This window comes from Scyliorhinus canicula, chromosome 5 (genome assembly GCF_902713615.1).
Source record: "Scyliorhinus canicula chromosome 5, sScyCan1.1, whole genome shotgun sequence".
NCBI classification, from domain to species: Eukaryota; Metazoa; Chordata; class Chondrichthyes; order Carcharhiniformes; family Scyliorhinidae; genus Scyliorhinus; species Scyliorhinus canicula.
The window spans coordinates 79,852,201-79,872,408 of NC_052150.1; the positions used below are offsets into that span (position 1 = coordinate 79,852,201).

Here is a 20,208-nt window from a genome sequence, read left to right on the forward strand (position 1 = left end):
CAGATTGCTAGGAAGGAACAAAACTCAAAAATGAGTACTCATTCATGGAGAGTGAGTGCTAGCCAGAAGCACTGTAGCTCAATGGTTAGCACTGTTGCTTCACAGCGCCAGGGTCCCAAGTTCAATTCCCAGCTTGGGTCACTGTGCGGAGTCTGCACATTCTCCCCATGTCTGTGTGTGTTTCCTCCGGGTGCTCCGGTTTCCTCCCACAAGCCCCGAAAGACTGGTTGAAAAGTCCTGAAAGAGGGGCTGGTTTAGCACAGTGGGCTGAACAGCTGGCTTGTAATGCAGACCAAGGCAGCAGCTCGGGTTCAATTCCCATACCGGCCTCCCCGAACAGGCGCCGGAATGTGGTGACTAGGGGCTTTTCCCAGTAACTTCATTGCAGCCTACTTGTGACAATAAGCGATTATTAATATTATTATAAGGCTTGCTTGTTAGGTAATTTGGGCATTCTGAATTTTCCCTCAGTGTACCCGAACAGGCGCTGGAGTGTGGCGACTAGAGGATTTTTACAATAACGTCATTGCACTGTTAATGTAAGCCTACTTGTGACATTAATAAATATTATTATAAATTATGAGCTGCATTGCCAATGAGATAGGGGTACCTGCTGTGACTCAAGCAAAAACAGGTCCAATACAGTACAGGCGGACAATGAAAGAGTTTGACGATGTCAGACTGACCAACTACTAGGTTCGCAAAGTGAAATTGCGAAAAATTCTCAAGAGATATTTCCAGTGGAAAATCTAGACAGCGATACTTCTGAACAGAGACCACGGGCAGAGACAAGTTCAGATCCTGTTTCTGAGGACTTCCCAATACCTGTAGTAACGAATGCTGGAGTAGCTTCCCAGGAGGTATTTTTAAATGCCGCCCTGATCTTTCAACTCCCCCCCCCCCCCCCTCACCGTCCCCCTCAGCCACCCCACCACTGCCTCTGGACCCCCCCCCCCTTGTCCATCCCCCCGCACCACCATATCAACCGTTATTGTGCCCTGCATCCACGACTGCTGAGCGTACATCCTAATAGAAAGTAGCACTTGCCTGTTAGGGGATCCTCAAGCCCTCCTTCACCCCAACTCTTAAGTGCAAGGGACCCCCGGGCTCGATCTCTGGCACAGGGAACCTAGCACCTGGGCACCCTGGCAGTGCCAAGGTGCCAGGCTGGCACTGCCAAGCTGCCCAGGTGCCAGTGGGAATGCCAACGTACCATCCTGCCCAGAGCCTGACCACCCGGGGGTCTTTATTGACCTGGGAGATGGCCTCAGGTGCCGTTACACCTGATCCACGTTTGTGGAAACCAGTCTGAAATGGCGCCCTGGCGAGGTCATGAGTTCCCAGGTGCCAGGAGAATTTTGGTGCAGAAATATTTCAATGAGTTTAATGGCTCACTTAAATATGTTAATCTGGATCATAGCAGTAAGATACAGATCGTGACGTCTCGGGAGATATTGTTAAATCTTGCCAGGCCTTTTGAGCAAATCTCACGAGAGGTGTCTCGCAAGATTCAACGGCCGCGTCGCATCACCAAGTAGGCGTGACGAGGCCATTAACTCATGCCAATTTTTACAAAAGTATAAACTTCAGACACATACATCACTGGATTGCTGGTTATAAATTTTGATGAAAAATATAGTGTTGAAAGGAGACATAATTAATATAGATATCCTCATATACGCCCAAGAACCTTGCAAGCAATGAACATGCTTCTGAAAATCACATGCTTTAAACACCAGGTATTATGATAAATAGAAAGGTGTGAGGTAGCCATCCATATTCAAGGGCTCTGAAATTCTCCCCCCAATTATGATTAAGGGGTAAGTTATATTGATGAGATAAATTAGACTACTTGTTTGCATTAATATTATGGAGCTACTTGTATTGTTAATTTCTGATGCTTAAGGTTTGGGCGTTCTGTAGCACAGTGCAGGAGGAAGGTGGCACTGTTTCATGCTGAAGCTACCCTTCTAACACCTACATGTCACTGATCGACTCAATGCAGTCACCAAGGCCGCTTGTACCTGGCTGCAAACACAACAGAAGTTGTTTTGTAACAAGAGGAAGATGAAGATACCTGCACTCTTTAATTTTGCAAATGTTTCTTGTGAGGTCCATTAATTATGATATGAACCTAAGTCACCCACATCTGCTTCATTTAGTGATATCATTTGAAGCACTGTACACATCATTGTGATTTTCACCCGGTCCTTTCATTGTGACTCATGGCAACCTTTTTATGGAGCTGGTATCAAAATGGCTGAAGTGCTACGTTCTATTAGGATGTACATTCAGCAGTCGCGGATGCAGGGCACAATAACGGGTTGATATGGAAAGTGCTGATGACCACATACTATCATCTACAAGAGTTGCGGAAACTCCGCTTCCCTCCCAAAGAAAGCATTGGGTTACTGATGCATTCAGTTAACAAAGAATGTTTCGCAGTATTTGTCACTGCAGGCAACAAATGTGTCAGGTATGTTCTTTGGGACTGTTCTTGTGTGTGCTCATTCCTACCTCTCCAAAACAGCCATCACGCATTCAGCAATGACTTCTCTTCCTGCACTCACTTAATAATGGGAATAATCTTTATTGTCACAAGTAGGCTTACATTAACACTGCAATTAAGTTACTGTGAAAGCCCCTAGTCGCCACATTCCAGCGCCTGTTCGGATACACTGAGGGAGAATTCAGAATGTCCAATTCACCTAACAGCACGGGCGCGATTCTCCCACACAGGGAGAAATCGTAAGGCTGGCGTCAAATCCGGGCGGGTTTGACGCCAGCCCCCCCCCCTCCCCGACCGGGAACCGATTCTGGTCCCCGGTCGGGGCTAGCATGCCGCCGCCGTAAACTCCGGCATCGCGGGCTTAACGAATTTCGTTAAGCCCGCTTGCCAGAGTTTGCGCCGGCTGACGCGTCATATGACGTCAGCCGCGCATGCGCGGATTGGAAGAATCCAACCCGCGCATGCGCGGATGACGTCATCGCGCATTTGCGCGAAACCCGCGCATGCGCGGGCCGGGATGCCCCTCAGCCACCCCGCGAATGGATACAGCGGGGCGGCGGAAGGACAAAGAGTGCGCGGGTATCGGACCCGCTGCCCGCGATCGGTGGGCACCGATCGCGGGCCCATGGCACCCTTGGCACGGCCGTGGTACTGCCGTGCCAATCGGTGCCATGGTTTTAAAAATCGGCATTTTACGGCCGTTTTTACGAACGGCCAGACCAGGTGTGTTTGCCGTTCGTAAAAACAGCCGTAAAGGGCTTGGAACTCGGCCCATCGGCCAGCTGAGAATCGCTGCTGGCCGTAAAAAAACGGCGGCAGCGATTCGTATCGGGAGTCGGGCGTGGGGGGGGGGGGGGAGAATAGCGGGAGGGCGTCGGACTAGCGTGGCCGTAAAATTTTACGACCCCCGCTATTCTCCGAACCGTCGTGAGTGCGGAGAATTGCGCCCCACGTCTTTTGATTGCCTGGAGTTTCCCAAACTTTCCCAGCCACGGAACCCTTTTGACATCCCAAGAGTACTGACAGAACCTCTGAGAAACATTGGTCGGAATTCTCCGCAGGGGGCCGAATTCGTGATGGCCGTCGTGAACTTGGCCACGGTTCACGACGGCCTTGGAGCCCGCTCCCCGCACCTAATTCACCCCCACCCAGGGGGCTAGGAGCGGGCCTCCGTCTTTCTCGGCAGCGACCTCGTCACTCCGAGAATGTGAAGTCATCCGCGCATGCGCGGGTTGCCGGTTCCAACCTGCGCATGCGCGGATAACTTCATCGCGCAGACGGCACGAACCCGCGCATGCGCGGTGGCCGTCTTTGTCCTCAGACGCCCGGCAAGACGAGGCGGCTTGATCTTGCCGGGCGGTGGAGGGGAAAGAGTGCGTCCGTTTTGGACGCTGGCCCGACGATCGGTGGGCACCGATCGCGCGCCTGTCCCCTCCTGAGCTCAGTCGTGGTGTTCCCGTCCCAATCGGGCCCCTAGATGCCCCAAACAGGCATCTGGCGCCCGTTTCACGAATGCAGAGACCAGGTGTGGTGAAAAACGGCGAGCGGCGATTTTTCCAAGCGGGGTGGGGGAGAATCACGGGATGTCGGGAGTCCCTTCCATGATTCTCCCACGCCACGTGGGGATCGGAGAATTCCGCCCATTCTTATTATGTTGAAGAGTTAAATCACAAAATATTGATTGTTTTTGTGGCAGATTTACAAATACAAAAAAATGAACAATTTCTGGTTCTTTTTAGTGTACATTTATTATAATTAAAACATGTTCTTATACAACGAATACTTTAGTCTTATTTTTGTCATATAATGGGAGAAGTGATGCTGATTCTTTTGCTCATAAATCTTTTTAATATTAGGTATGTTTGCTGGAGAGCTGGATTTTGATATCAGACATGCGCAAGCTCACAGACTTGCACCCAAAAGAGGCACACGCATATTCCACTCTCTCTCACACACAGGCATCCCCCTCTCTCTCACACGTAAACCCACACATACACACCCACATTCCCAGTGCTCTAACACATTCTCTTTCCCTGACTCTCTCACCAACACTCCCACCTCTCTCTCACACACTATTTCCCACCACTCTCTCTCACCCACATATCGACCTCTCACTCTCATAAACACACCTCTCTCTTTCTCTCTCTCTGACATTCTCACTGACATTCCTGCCTCTCGCAAGCACACAGTCCCGCCACACTGTCTCACACGTACACGTACCACTTCACTCCCTCAGTGACACATCTCTTTTACACACACACACACACACACACAACCACCTCTCTCTCCCTCACCCTTCCCCCACACACAGTCACACCTCTTCCTCTCCCTGCCACCCATCCTCCCATTTTTGTCTCTGTCACACTCACTCTCTCGCCGCCTGCTTTGTGACCTCGCACTCTCAGTTTCTGAGCCTTGGGCCCTCAGACGCCCAGCCAGCTCCCCAGCCTTGGATTGCCGGGTTGGTGCGTCGATTTAAAAATGGCATCCCGATCTCTTGCTGTACTGAGGAGTTTGGTCGAGCGGAAGTCCTCGGTGTAGAAAATGGGGCTATGTGCGGCCTCGGCTGCGCGTTCCTCGCTGAGGCCCCTAATTTAATGTGAGTGGCGCTGTATAGCCATGTGTTTCTCAGCAGCCTAAGCGCCGGGGAAAAACGCGGCTAAACGCGCTCACTATGGGACTTTGTTCCCTTTTGAATCATGCCTAGAATATCACAACACAAAGTCTTTCTCCCAACACTGACTCTTTAGCAAAGAAAGGCAGAGTTTGCTTCAATTCCTCCTCCGTGGAGTGCAGAGATAACATCACAGGAGTACAAGAAATATATTGGAAAAAATAATGCAATAATTTGGTTGCATAGTGTAACAATGAAAGCCTTCGTATTTTGCTGTGTGTGAGGAGGCTGTCTCTGACAACTGTCTCTGTCTCTGACAACTCCGCGGCCATTTGTTTGTAGTTACAGCAATATTTTGCCAGGAAGTAACCATGTTTTACTACGTTACAAAAACCTCAAACATGATTTCAAGCTATTTTCTTCTGCGGTTGTACTCGGCAACTCATCGCTTGGAATGGGAAGGAAGTGTAAAACAGAACTGTTTGTGGCATTTTCCTGATACTGATTTCAGTGAGCAAATGTAGTCATTCTGATAAATTTAGCTTTTACGCTGGTCTTCATTTTAATAAAATTATGACCTGCTTATTTGCTTAATTATGGTGATTATCGCTATTTCTTCATTTATCTAGAATTAATAATGAATTAGGACTATGGGCGCGAAATATTTTTAAGTGTCTATTTGGACGCGATTGGCAGGGAGTGGCCGCCTTGGCGAGATCGCGCTCTGTATTTAATGGCACTTAGTGCTGGAAATGAGCCCCCCACAAGCTTCTTGCCATTATTGGCTGTCGCGCCGTCTGTTCCGCCAGACTTGAGCCTCAGCTTCACGCTGCTAACAAGAGGGACCTGCTTTTAAGCGCTCCCTCAGCACTCACTGAGTCAACGCACAAGCATTGCAGTGCACAGACCTGCTCCTCGCTTTGGCGATACCAACCTGGCCAGGCTTCTGGATGCTGCGGAAGTGAGATTGGGCATCTTGTTGCTCCAAAGGTATTGGAGGCCCACCAATGGCATCTGGGAGGTACTGTCAGTTCAAGCAGCAAGGAGGACCGCCGTACAAAGTCGGAACAAGACCATTGACCTCCACGGAGCTAAAAGGGTAGGTTACCACCTCTCTTCTGGTCTCCAAATTCCCAACCGTCCCAAATCACTAGCTGACACCTCACGTCCTCCCCACATCCGATCTTCATGTTTCTTCGTCAGCACACCCGGCACACCCACCAGCATGACCTCTTCGTGCCCACTAGCGATGCCACACATGCCACCTGCCATAGAACCCCCCCGATCCATCATGTGTGCGGCTCACAAAGCCCTCCCTTTGTTCCTACAGGAGAAATAGCCCATAATAGGCATGAAAGGGCCAAAGCGGGCTTCTCACCCTCAATGAGGATTGGGACCAGGAAGTTGCGGGGTTGACAGAGGAGAGAGCAGTCACCAACAGCGAGGTTGGCCTGTGTCACAGAGGTGAGGATCCACCATACCTTCACCCAGATGATCTGTCTCAAGTGACTTGCTCATGTCAAACAAAATTATCCTTCTCTCTTGCTGACCACCTGTCCATTGTCTCGCAGGATCTCCATCTGATGAGATGGGGCAGATGCAGGAGATGCACTGAGGCCAACACTGTTAGGGTGGCGACCATAGTGGAAAGCCTGCAGCACGAGGTCAGCGCCTTTAGTGGTAGTGTCCAAGGCATCGCTCAGTCTGTGACGACCATGGCTGAGGGCCTCGACATAATAATCTTTATTATTGTCGCAAGTAGGCTTACATTAACACTGCAATGAAGTTACTATGAAAATCTCCCAGTCACCACACTACGGCGCCTGTTTGGGTACACTGAGAGAGAATTCAGAATGTCCAATTCACCTAACAAGCACATCTTTCAGGACTTTTGGAAGGGCGGGGTGGTCACTATCTATAGCTAGGGTGAATGGAAATTACAAAAGTTCACAATTAAAACATGTTACATGAAGCTTCTGTCATGTTAATCTTTACAGCAAGCATGCCTGCATCCCCACCCCTATTGCCCTCTGCTCCCCCCAACCCTTACCCATCTCCAGCCCAGGCAGCAGGTCATCTTCCCATCCTCCCTTTCCTTACTCCAGGTCACAAAAAACAAAGCAGCAGCAGCAAACAAACGCACAGCCTCCAGGCAGCTGCAGCTGCAAGCAGCAACGAGCAGCAAACACCATTTATTCGGATCAATCTGCATCCCCCTCTCCCTCTTATATCTCCCAGCAACAGACTCCTCAACAGTGCCCTGGAGGTGCATACCCAAAAATGGAAATGGCTACTCATCTCCGTAAATTCCATCAACAGCCCTTGCGCCAGCCTCACGTTTTTAAAAAGGAGTACTAAATGACTCCCGCGTCCTACCAAAAACCACCAGGGCAGTACCCTGTTCTTGGTTATATGTTGAACGTCACTTAAACTCTCGCTGGGGAGCCAGTTCATTCCCTGGAGACTGTTACATTTGACTTCAATCTCGCTACTCATAAAATCATAGAATTTGCAGTGCAGAAGGAGGCCATTCAGCCCATCGAATCTGCACCAGCCCTTGGAAAGAGCACCCTACTTAAGCGCACACCTCCACCCTATCCCAGTAACCCCGCCTAACCTTTTTCTGACACTATGGGGCAATTTAGCATAGCCAATCCACCTAATCTGCACATCTTTAGACTGTGGGAGGAAACTGGTACACCTGGAGGAAACCCATGCAGGCACGGGGAGAACGTGGAGACTCCGCACAGATAGTGACCCAAGGCCAGAATTGAACCCGGGATCTATGAGGCACCAGTGCTATGTGCCACCGTGCCGCCCTATGAGATGGAAATTGATGCTTATTGGGGTCAATTATATGCTCGCCATATTTGGGTTTGATTCGGAATTTGCAATTAGGTGCGGGCCAGTTAGATGGCAAACTGATTTGGGCCTTTCTCACTATTCATTTTTTAAATTTAAAGTACCCAATAATTTTTTTTTCCCAGTTAAGGGGCAATTTAGCGTGGCCAATCAACCTACCCTGCACATCTTTTGGGTTGTGGGGGTGAAACCCACGCAGACATGGGGAGAATGTGCAAACTCCACACGGCCAGTGACCCAGGGCCGGGATTCGAACCCGGGTCCTCAGCGCCACAGTCCCAGTGCTAACCACTGCGCCACGTGCTGCCCTGTGTCTTTCTCACTATTTAACAGCTGCTTCCAGATCCATGCAGAGTGCGATGCGTGAAGGAGTCCCATTCAGCTGGAATACCATGGGGGGGGGGGGGGGGGGGGGGAGATGGAGGGTGGCGCAGTCTGGGTGGAATCCCATAGGGGGGTTGGGAATACCGTGGGATGGGGTTCGTTGGGGGGTTGATCTTATCACCGCGATATTGGGCTATTCTGATGAAAGATTAAAGATAGAAAACACAAAGAACATTTTAATGATGTATTAATATACCATAGCTTAGAAATTGTCGAGGGGCAGGGTGGTGGTGGGGAGTGAGTAGTAATGATTTGTCTTGCTGGGAGCGACATCGGAAGAAATGAGAGAAAACTCCCTTTTCATTGAGTTTCTGCCCCTGTGACTCAAAAAAGAGAATTCCAGTGCTGACATTGATGGGTGAAAGGGGAGGAGGCGGCTGGAAAGAGGGGACATCTATTCCACCTGCCTGATGTCACTTTTGAGGGCAGAATGGGTGGGATCCTGTCAGAAATTCAGCCAGTTACACAATCTGTACGGTGACTGTTAAATAAGACTGCATGAAGCTGGTAATATTGCTGTACAAGGCAGTGTCAGATTAAAATGGCAATTGAACAAATGCAGATTGATTGACATTTGAATATCAAGCTTGTCATCGGGGGGTGTGGGGTGGGGGGGTGGGGGGGGCATTAGAGAGGAGATTGAAGTGTCTTAACTCGTTGATCAGATTTGTCTATGGGCCGCATTCTCCACGCTGAGTGGTAAGTTGCTGTTCTGCAATCCTACTTGCTCCATGGGAGGGTTGCAGAGGAATCAGGAACATTGCTAATGATATGGGCATTGATCCTTATTTTTTGAAAATAAATTTAGAGTGCCCAATTCATTTTTTCCAATTAAGGGGCAATTTAGTGTGGCCAATCAACCTACCCTGCACATCTTTTGGGTTGTGGGGGTGAAACCCACGCAGACATGGGGAGAATGTGCAAACTCCACACGGCCAGTGACCCAGGGCCGGGATTCAAACCCGGGTCCTCAGCGCCACAGTCCCAGTGCTAACCACTGCGCCACGTGCCGCCCTGTGTCTTTCTCACTATTTAACAGCTGCTTCCAGATCCATGCAGAGTGCAATGCGTGGAGGAGTCCCATTCAGCTGGAATACCATGCTGTCTGGGCGCTGTGTTTGTGTTTGTGTTTTGGCGCAGTCTGGGTGGAATCCCATAGGGGGGTTGGGAATACCGTGGGATGGGGTTCGTTGGGGGGTTGGCCAAGTAATATGAGGGGGGGAGTCCAATGCTGGGATCAGTCTAGGTGTTTAAAATAGTTATGTGGAAGTTAGAAGAAGATTTCATTCTTTTAATCTTTTCTGAGTAACTATTAGCGTAACCCTGGTGGAACCATCTGAAGACAACGATTTAAATTGCATTTCTCAGTGCAGCACAATTGCCCTGGAGAAGTTAAAGCTTCTGGACAATTGCTGTGCAAATGCTTAGCTGGGATGTTCTGCCTGGGACTCCCCAGCACATCAGTGGAATACCTCCCAAATCCAACGTTGGGGAGCTCAGACGTTACAGCTGGTGCCCAATATAAGTATATTAAAATTAATTCAGTGTACATTTTGACTTTCTGGTGGCTGAATTGATGGGGGGGAGGGGGGCTCCCCCATAAGAGTTGCGATGAGCTCACCAGAGACTTCCTTTGTTGACCCTGCAAAGTTCTAAGGTTGGGAGGGGGGCTCTTGGCAAACGTTGTATGCACATTGGACAAATATGGGGCACCCACAGTGGTGGAGAAGCTTTGATGTCGAACACTAGTTGCAATGTTTGAAGGAGACATTCCTCCTCTAAAGTTATTCCTGAAGCCACTTGAAAAATAAATTTGTTCCTCAATCTTTGGTCATCCAAGCCACAAACCCGAGGTGGAGCCCACTACCACCATTTATTGGTCTAGTGCACAAGGTCTTACTGCACACAGCATTTCCCTTTGAGGGCCTGAGATACCTACATTTCTGTACAGAGACGCTCAGCTGCACGCTCCACACCTTTCACATATTGATGGCTTTGTTTGGTGCAGGAAGATTTTCCTGCTGCCAGCACACCATCCAAGATATTTGGACCTGTTCCAGCAAATTCCTGCCTGAGTTACCATGGGAGAATTCCAAGCAGCGGATTTCTGGCCACTTCAAATACAGATCAAAAGCTGAGTGTGCACATTCTTATATTTTTGTGTTTTGGTGCTGTGTAAACTATTTATGGGCATGGCATCCAGAATAGAAAAACACACTTGGGTTAAAACTCATAGAATCATCGAATTTACAGTGCAGAAGAAGGCCCTTTGGCCCATCGAGTCTACAACAGGGAAGCACGGTAGCATTGTGGATAGCACAATCGCTTCACAGCTCCAGGGTCCCAGGTTCGATTCCGGCTTGGGTCACTACCTGTGCGGAGTCTGCACATCCTCCCCGTGTGTGCGTGGGTTTCCTCCGGGTGCTCCGGTTTCCTCCCACAGTCCAAAGATGTGCAGGTTAGGTGGATTGGCCGTGATAAATTGCCCTTAGTGTCCAAAATTGCCCTTAGTGTTGGGTGGGGTTACTAGGTTATGGGGATAGGGTGGAGGTGTTGACCTTGGGTAGGGTGCTCTTTCCAAGAGCCGGTGCAGACTCGATGGGCCGAATGGCCTCCTTCTGCACTGTAAATTCTATGTAAAAACAGCCCTGGGAAGAGCACCCTACACCTCCACCCTATTCCCGTAACCCATCTATCCTTTGGACACTATGGGCAATTTAACGTTGCCAATCCACCTAACCTGCACATCTTTGGACTGTGGGAGGAACCGGAGCACCCGGAGGAAACCCACGCAGACACGGGGAGAACGTGCAGACTCTGCACAGACAGTGACCCAGCAGGGAGTCAAACCCGTTCCGTGTCGTGTGAAGCAGCAGTGCTAGCCACTGTGCTACCGTGCCACCCCGGGAAACATATTCATTTGAAAAAACAACTCAATTTTCTTCGACCCCGGGGGGGGGGGGGGGGGGGGGGCTCCGTTGTGGCCTGGCCCGCGATCGGGGCCCACCGATTGACGGACTGGCCACTCGGGCTGGGGGCCTCCTTTCATTCGCGCCGGCCCCTGTAGTCCTACACCATGTTGCGTCGGGACCAGCGCGGAGAAGGGAGCCACTGTGCATGCGCACCTTAGCGCCTGTGCCACTGCTCATGCGCACGTTGGCGCCGGTGCCGCCTGCACCCCGTGGCGCTCAGTTGACTTTGGGATCGGCAGATGATCGGCGGTGTGGGCCACTCCAATGCCGTGCTGGCCCCCTGTAGGGGCCAGAACTGCTGATCCTGAGGCCATGTTGACACCGTCGGGAAACGTGATGGCGTTTATGACGGCGTCAACACTTAGCCTTAGAAACCCCGTGGTTTTCCCATAAGCGCTGCTGAATTTAATGCAAGACCCGATTTAAATTTGTCGACTTTATTTTATGGGTGGCAGCCAGCCAGATTGAGTGATCAGCTTCTCTTGGACGTGAAGGCTTTGGTGCCAGATGGCAGCTGAGGTGCAGAGAGGAGTGAGGAAGAAGGAAGAGATCAGGAGGGGGGGGGGCATCATAATGGGGGCAGGGCGGGGGTTGGTAAGGAAATCAAGTGTGCCAAAGAGCCCTTCAGGGGCAGGGGTTTCTTTGAGAGAGTGGCGAGGAGTTTGCAGCCTGTAAGTAGATTGTCAGTGTATGGTCACAGGGGTTGAGGGTGTGGGGTATTCAGTGGGTTGTGAGGAAGGATACAGGTTTGCTTGCAGGGAGCTAGCACTCCTCTTCCGAGCTCACAAGATGTGCTGGAAAGACATTAAGGTGGTGACCCCACCCTTCTCTCCTTTTAACGGCTGGGTTTCCTGAGCGCTGGGAAATCTGGCTCGCAGGTGTTAAAAGTAAAACTATGGTTAAATGTGAAGCCTCATTAAAACATTTAGTTGGAGAACCACCATCTGGAGAGCAGGTTAGTTGCTTGACTCTCAGCCCCCTCTTTTAAAACCAGAAACGTCTGTGCAAGGTACAAGATGCAGTCAGTATTGATTTTTGAATTTTAAACCCTGCCCTATGTTTAAATGCTGCCTTCCTGGCAAATGACGCGCCCCCTCCCAACTTAAATATTCATATTTCGCCGGCGTGATGTCGCATTCACAACAGGTTGGGCCAGGCTTAATGCATTCAAGGGGATCCCTCCAGGAACGCAGAGGTAAGGAGAGCCCTCAGTGGGGTAGAAGGACATGCTTGAGCAGTGCCCTGGCACCCTCAGCACAGGTTAGCTCTGCCAGGTTGGTTGTGCCAGGGTGAACTCAAGTGGGAGCCCCATGGAGGTGGGGGGGGGGTGCATTTAGTGTGGTGAGAGGGGATGGGGGCCGTTCAGCTGCAGTGCTGGTCGTGGTTGTTTGGAGTTAGTTCTTGGCTCTAAGAGGCCCAGCCCCGCCAGTGTGATGCCGTAACACACGTCCATTCTTTTGTTTTGGCAAAGAGGCTCAAGATTCTGTGTGAAAACTGGGGCTGGATTCTCCCGCCCCTGCCGGCTGCCGAATTCTCCGGCACCGGAGTGGCGTGAACCACTCTGGCATCGGGCCACACCGAAGGTGCGGAATCCTCCGCACCTTCAGGGGATAGGCCGGAGCCGGAGTGGTTTGTGCACGGCGGCCGGCGCGGAAGGGGCTTGGCGCCACGCCAGCCGGAGGAGGCCCTTGGGCACCGGTTGGCGTGGCGCCAGGCCCCTTCCGCGCCGGTCGGCGCGCACAAACCACTCCGGCACCGGTGAGTTGCCGCTTGCGCGGGAGCCAGATCCCGCTGGTAAGTACCTGTTGTAATTAACGCCGTGGGACCGGCCTAAAACGGGCGGCCACTCGGCCCATCACAAGCCGGAGAATCGCCGGAGGGGGGGGGGGGGTGCCACTGATAGTGGCCGCCGACCGACACGGTGCAATTCCCGTCCCTGCCAAATCTCCAGCATCAGAGAATTCAGCAGCCAGGAGGGTCGTCGGGATTCACGCTACCCTCCGGCGATTCTCCGACCCGGCAGGGGGTTGGAGAATCCCGCCCCTGGTCTGTGCAACTGGAGAGTTCCACACCAGTTTTCTCTCTGAACCTGTCACTTTGCTAAATTCCGGTAATATTCCCCCCACTCGTTTTGTCCAGCCTTTTCATTTTTTTGTCCCAGGGTCTAATTCAACTTACTTGCTCCTGTTCCACCTCATTCTGTAAACTGCTCCCCTGATCTGCTATTCCTTTCCTCCTGACCTTCCTCTTCATTCTCCTGTTCTACTCCTCTTCTCCTGTTCTTTCCCTAAAATCTCATCTCTACTCCAGCTGCAATCGCTCCATAATTGAATACATCTTCCTTTCCACCTCCCCAGGCACTTGTCCCTCCCTAATGAGTTCACAGCTAACTCTCGTTCCAGTTTGGACATCTTCATGCACACTCATCAGGATTGGGGCGGTTCACGAATGAAGCTCGTCAACACATTCACAAGGACAACTGGAGATCGGAAATAAGTGCCGGTCTTGTCAGGTTTTCCCACAACTGGAAAATAAAGGTTAAAAACTTAGCAGCCGCTCTTGCTCACACACCTTTTTAAAAAGATCTTAAATCTTCATGCTAGTCTCCCTATCTCCTTTGTTCCCTTGGGAAATTTATCCTTAAAAGTATCTGCTTCCAGAGGCAGCACGGTGGCGCAATGGTTAGCACTGCTGGCGAGGCCCCAGGTTCGATCCCGGCTCTGGGTCACTGACTGTGCGGAGTTTGCACATTCTCCCCGTGTTTGCGTGGGTTTCGCCTCCACAACCCAAAGATGTGCAGGGTAGTTGGATTGGCCACGCTAAAATTGCCACTTAATTGGAAAACATGAATTGGGTACCCTAAAATTGTTTTTAAAAAGTATATGCTTCCTAAATGAAAGTTCCTCAGCATCAATATCAGAAGAGCATGCTGATAACCTGGAGCCACAAAATACCTCTGAAAATGGTTCAGACCCTCCACTCACTCCTTCAGACAGGTGCTGCACTGTACTCAAATCCCACATCCTATTTTAGGCTTTCAGTGCAATTTGACCCTGCTGTGTCCACTGTAATTGCCATGAATTTTAGCAGAACACTGGTTTATTTGAAAACAATTCCTGTGAATTGTTTATTTTAAAACATACCTGATAGTTATGTAAGGATTTTATTACATAATTACTTACAATAGTCAGGATAAAATATTGTGTGGCGACAACCTCTTTACAAACGTTCCCAGAACAAGGGGTGCACAGAATCCAAGCACTTAAATGGTTTTAAAAGTACAGCTTGATTCAAAAACTGCATCTCATATTTCTCAGTGTTCTAACTTAAGAGTTGGAAAGTGGACATCAATCCATCCCCTGACATGGAGAAGGCCATAGACGTAATTTTTATATTAATTTGGTTTCATGTTAATTGGTGCCACATGGCTTCAAGGGCCTCTGATTTAAGGGCAATAGTTAACATAAAATTTTTCTTTGGCAGACAGAATTGATCTTATCACCGCGATATTGTGCTATTCTGATGAAAGATTAAAGATAGAAAAGAGCCGGGGGGGGTGGGGGGGGGGGGGGGGGGCCATCGCTATGGGAAGCGGGTCAGAAAAGAAGGGATGACCCGGGGCGAGCAAGGGACAAGACATGGCTAATCGACAGGGAGTAGGGACGGGTCGCTCTGCGACCCGATTGATCACGTGGAACGTAAGGGGGCTGAATGGGCCGGTCAAAAGATCAAGGGTCTTCTCACACCTGAAGGGACTGAAGGCTGATGTAGCAATGCTGCAGGAGACTCATTTGAGGGTAGCAGATCAGGTCCGCCTGAGAAGGGGGTGGGTGGGACAGGTGTTCCACTCAGGCTTGGATATCAAGAACCGGGGGGTGGCGATTTTGGTGGGAAAGAGAGTGTCGTTTGTGGCGGCAGAGGTGGTGGCAGACAAGGAGGGCAGGTACGTGATGGTGAGGGGTAGGCTGCAGGGAGAGAGTGTGGTACTGGTAAATGTGTATGCCCCGAACTGGGACGACGCGGGTTTTATGAGGCGCCTGCTGGGCCTCATCCCGGGACTGGAGGCAGGGGGCCTGATCATGGGAGGGGACTTTAATACGGTGTTAGACCCTGGGCTGGATAGATCGAGTTCCAGGACGAATAGGAGGCCGGCAGCGGCAGAGGTGTTAAGGGGGTTCATGGAGCAGATGGGAGGGGTAGACCCATGGAGATTTGGTAGGCCTAGGGCGAGGGAGTATTCTTTTTTCTCCCACGTCCACAGAGTGTACTCTAGGATCGATTTTTTTCGTATTGAACAGGGGGCTGATACCGAGAGTGCAGGACACGGAGTACTCGGCCATTGCGATATCGGACCATGCACCACATTGGGTGGACGTGGACATGGGGGAGGCGCGGGACCAACGCCCGTTGTGGCGCCTGGATGTAGGGCTGTTGGCGGACGAAGAGGTGTGCAGAAGGGTGAGAACGGGCATTGAGAACTATCTGGGTACGAATGACACAGGTGAGGTGCAGGTGGGGACGGTCTGGGAGGCCTTGAAAGCAGTGATTAGAGGAGAGCTGATCTCCATAAGGGCACACAGAGAGAGGAAGGAGAGGCAGGAAAGGGAGAGGCTGGTGGGGGAGCTCCTAGAAGTAGATAGGAAATATGCGGCGGCGCCAGAGGAGGGGCTATTAAGGGAGCGGCGTAGCTTGCAGGCCAGGTTCGACCTACTGACCACTAGGAAGGCGGAAATGCAGTGGAGAAGGGCGCAGGGTGCGGCGTATGAGTACGGGGAAAAGGCGAGCAGGATGCTGGCACACCAGCTTCGTAAGCGAGATGCAGCCAGAGAGATTGGGGGAGTGAGAGAGAGGGGTGGGGATGTAGTGCAGAAGGGGCAAGAGGTGAATAGGGTCTTTAGGGACTTCTATAGGGAATTGTATAGGTCTGAACCGCCGAAGAGGAGAGGGGGAATGAAGAACTTTCTCGACAAATTGGGGTTCCCAAAGGTACAGGAGGAGCTGGTGGACGGGTTGGGGGCGCCGATAGAGCTGCAGGAGCTAATTAAAGGGATAGGCCAGATGCAGGCGGGGAAGGCGCCGGGGCCGGATGGGTTCCCGGTGGAGTTTTACAGGAAATTTGTGGACTTGGTGGGTCCAGTGCTGGTGCGAGCCTTCAATGAGGCGCGCGAGGGGGGGGTTCTGCCTCCAACAATGTCGCAGGCCCTGATCTCCTTGATTTTGAAGCGGGACAAGGACCCGGTCCAGTGCGGGTCCTACAGGCCTATCTCCCTCTTAAATGTAGATGCCAAGCTGTTAGCAAAGGTCCTGGCAACCAGGATAGAGGACTGTGTGCCAGGGGTAGTCCATGAAGACCAGACGGGGTTCGTGAAGGGACGCCAACTTAACACAAATGTTCGGAGATTGTTAAATGTGATTATGATGCCAGCAGTGGAAGGGGAGGCGGAGATAGTGGTAGCGCTGGACGCGGAGAAGGCATTTGACAGGGTGGAGTGGGAATACTTGTGGGAGACGTTGGAAAGGTTTGGGTTTGGGGAGGGATTTATCAAGTGGGTAAAACTGCTCTATTCAGCTCCGATGGCAAGTGTGGTAACAAACGGGAGGAGGTCAGAATATTTTGGGCTCCATCGAGGTACCAGGCAGGGATGTCCCCTATCTCCCTTACTCTTTGCATTAGCGATTGAGCCGTTGGCGATGGCACTGAGGGGTTCAGGGGGGTGGAGAGGACTGACAAGGGGAGGGGAGGAACATCGGGTCTCGCTCTATGCGGATGATTTGTTGTTGTATGTGGCAGACCCGGAGGGGGGAATGCCGGAGGTAATGGGGATACTAGCGGAGTTCGGGGACTTTTCGGGATATAAATTAAATCTGGGGAAAAGTGAGGTCTTTGTAATACACCCGGGAGACCAAGGGGAGGGAATTGGGAGGCTCCCCTTCAAAAGAGCAGTTAAAAGTTTTAGGTATTTGGGGGTGCAGGTGGCAAAGAACTGGGGGACCCTACACAAGTTGAACTTTTCCAGACTGGTGGAGCAGATGGAGGAGGAGTTTAAGAGGTGGGACATGGTGCCGCTGTCGCTAGCAGGGAGGGTGCAGTCAGTTAAAATGACGGTCCTCCCGAGGTTCTTGTTTTTGTTCCAGTGTCTGCCCATCTTCCTCCCCAGGGCCTTTTTCAAGAAGGTAACGAGTAGTATCATGGGGTATGTGTGGGCACATGGCACCCCGAGAGTTAGAAGGGTCTTTTTGGAGCGGAGTAGGGATAGTGGAGGGCTGGCGTTACCCAACCTTTCAGGATATTACTGGGCGGCAAATACATCGATGGTACGAAAGTGGATGATGGAAGGGGAGGGGGCAGCCTGGAAGCGCATGGAGAGGGCGTCCTGCGGCAACATAAGCTTAGGGGCACTGGTAACGGCACCATGGCCGCTCCCTCCCACGAGGTATACCACGAGCCCGGTGGTGGCGGCCACCCTCAAGATCTGGGGGCAGTGGAGGCGACACAGGGGGGAAGTGGGAGGTCTGATAGGGGCACCACTAAGAGGGAACCACAGATTTGCGCCGGGAAACACAGGAGGGGGATTCCAGAGCTGGCAGAGGGCGGGTATTAGACAACTGAGGGACTTGTTTATAGAGGGGAGGTTTGCGAGCCTGGGAGAGCTGGAGGAGAAATTTGGGCTCCCCCCGGGGAACACGTTCAGGTACCTCCAAGTGAAGGCATTTGCCAGACGACAGGTAGCGGGGTTCCCCGCGCTCCCCGACAGGGGGGTGAGTGATAGGGTGCTATCAGGGGTCTGGGTCGGGGAGGGGAAGATCTCGGACATCTATAAGATTATGCAGGAGGTGGAGGAGGTACCAGTGGAGGAGCTGAAAGATAAGTGGGAGTTAGAGCTGGGGGAACAGATAGAGGACGGGACATGGGCAGACGCCCTGGAGAGGGTTAACTCGTCGTCGTCATGTGCGCGACTAAGTCTCATTCAATTTAAGGTACTGCATAGAGCCCACATGACGGGGACAAGGATGAGTCGGTTTTTCGGGGGTGAAGACAGGTGTATTAGATGTTCGGGAAGCCCTGCGAATCATGCACATATGTTTTGGGCATGTCCGGCACTGGAGGAGTTCTGGAAGGGGGTGGCAGGGACGGTGTCGAGAGTGGTGGGGTCCAGGGTCAAGCCAGGATGGGGACTTGCGATCTTCGGGGTTGGGGTGGAACCGGGGGTACAGGAGGCGAGGGAGGCTGGAATATTAGCCTTTGCGTCCTTGGTGGCTCGGAGGAGGATCCTGATTCAGTGGAGGGACGAAAGGCCTCCGAGTGTTAACACCTGGTTAAACGACATGGCAAACTTTATCCAATTGGAAAGGATCAAATTCGCCCTGAGAGGGTCGGTGCAGGGGTTTTCCAGGCGATGGCAACCCTTCCTAGACCTCTTGGATCAGAGATAGAAACTGAGGCCATGACAGCAGCAACCCGGGAGGGGAGGGGAGGGCGGGAGGGGGGGAGGGGGGGGGGGGGGGAGGGGGGAAAACGACGAAGGAAGTACGGTAGCGGCGGTGGCACGGGCAAGGCCTGCCCGAGGACGCTACTAGAAATGATAAGTTGGTCTGACTGTCGGTTCGCCGGCGGGGGGGGGGGGGGGGGGGATGCGCGGGTAGGGGGGGGGGGGGGGGATTCTTTTTCTCTTTCTTGTTAAGTAGGGGGGTTTGACTTTGTGTTGTTATAATTTAAATGTAAATGTAGGGGGGGTTAAAATGTTTGTATTTTGAAAAATTCAATAAAAATTATTTAAAAAAAAAAAGAAGCTAAAAAGATAGAAAACACAAAGAACATTTTAATGATGTATTAATATTATACCATACCTTAGAAACTGTCGAGGGGCAGGGTGGTGGTGGTGAGTGAGTAGTAATTTTTTTAAAAATAAATTTAGATTACCCGATTATTTTTTCCAATTAAGGGGGCAATTTAACGTGGCCAATCCACCTACTCTGCACATTTTTGGGTTGTGGGGGCGAAACCCACGCAGACACGGGGAGAATGTGCAAACTCCACACGGACAGTGACCCAGAGCCGGGATCGAACCTGGGACCTCAGCACCGTGAGGTAGCTGTGCTAACCACTAGGCCACCGTGCTGCCCTTGGGAGTGAGTAGTAATGATTTGTCTTGCTGGGAGCGACGTCAAAAGAAATTAGAGAAAACTCCCTTTTCATTGAGTTTCTGCCCCTGTGGCTCAAAAAAGAGAATTCCAGTGCTGACATTGATGGGTGAAAGGGGAGGAGGCGGCTGGAAAGAGGGGACATCTATTCCACCTGCCTGATGTCACTTTTGAGGGCAGAATGGGTGGGATCCTGTCAGAAATTCAGCCAGTTACACAATCTGTACGGTGACTGTTAAATAAGACTGCATGGAGCTGGTAATATTGCTGTACAAGGCAGTGTCAGATTAAAATGGCAATTGAACAAATGCAGATTGATTGACATTTGAATATCAAGCTTGTCATCGGGGGGTGTGGGGTGGGGGTGTGGGGGGGGGGGGGGGTGGGGGTGGGGGTGGGGGCATTAGAGAGGAGATTGAAGTGTCTTAACTCGTTGATCAGATTTGTCTATGGGCTGCATTCTCCACGCTGAGTGGTAAGTTGCTGTTCTGCAATCCTACTTGCTCCTTGGGAGGGTTGCAGAGGAATCAGGAACATTGCTAATGATATGGGCATTGATCCTTATTTTAAAAAAAATTTAGAGTGCCCAATTCATTTTTTCCAATTAAGGGGCAATTTAGTGTGGCCAATCCACCTACCCTGCACATCTTTGGGTTATGGGGCGAAACTCAACGCAAACAGGGGGAGAATGTGCAAACTCCACACGGACAGTGACCCAGAGTCGG

At 51.3% G+C, this 20,208-nt stretch overlaps 1 protein-coding gene across 3 annotated transcripts in view; it reads left to right on the forward strand.

The window, feature by feature from the left end:
* creb5b (cAMP responsive element binding protein 5b) overlaps positions 1-20,208 on the forward strand; it is a 473,696-nt gene that overhangs the window by 189,475 nt on the left and 264,013 nt on the right. The gene's annotated exons all lie outside the window — the stretch shown is intronic.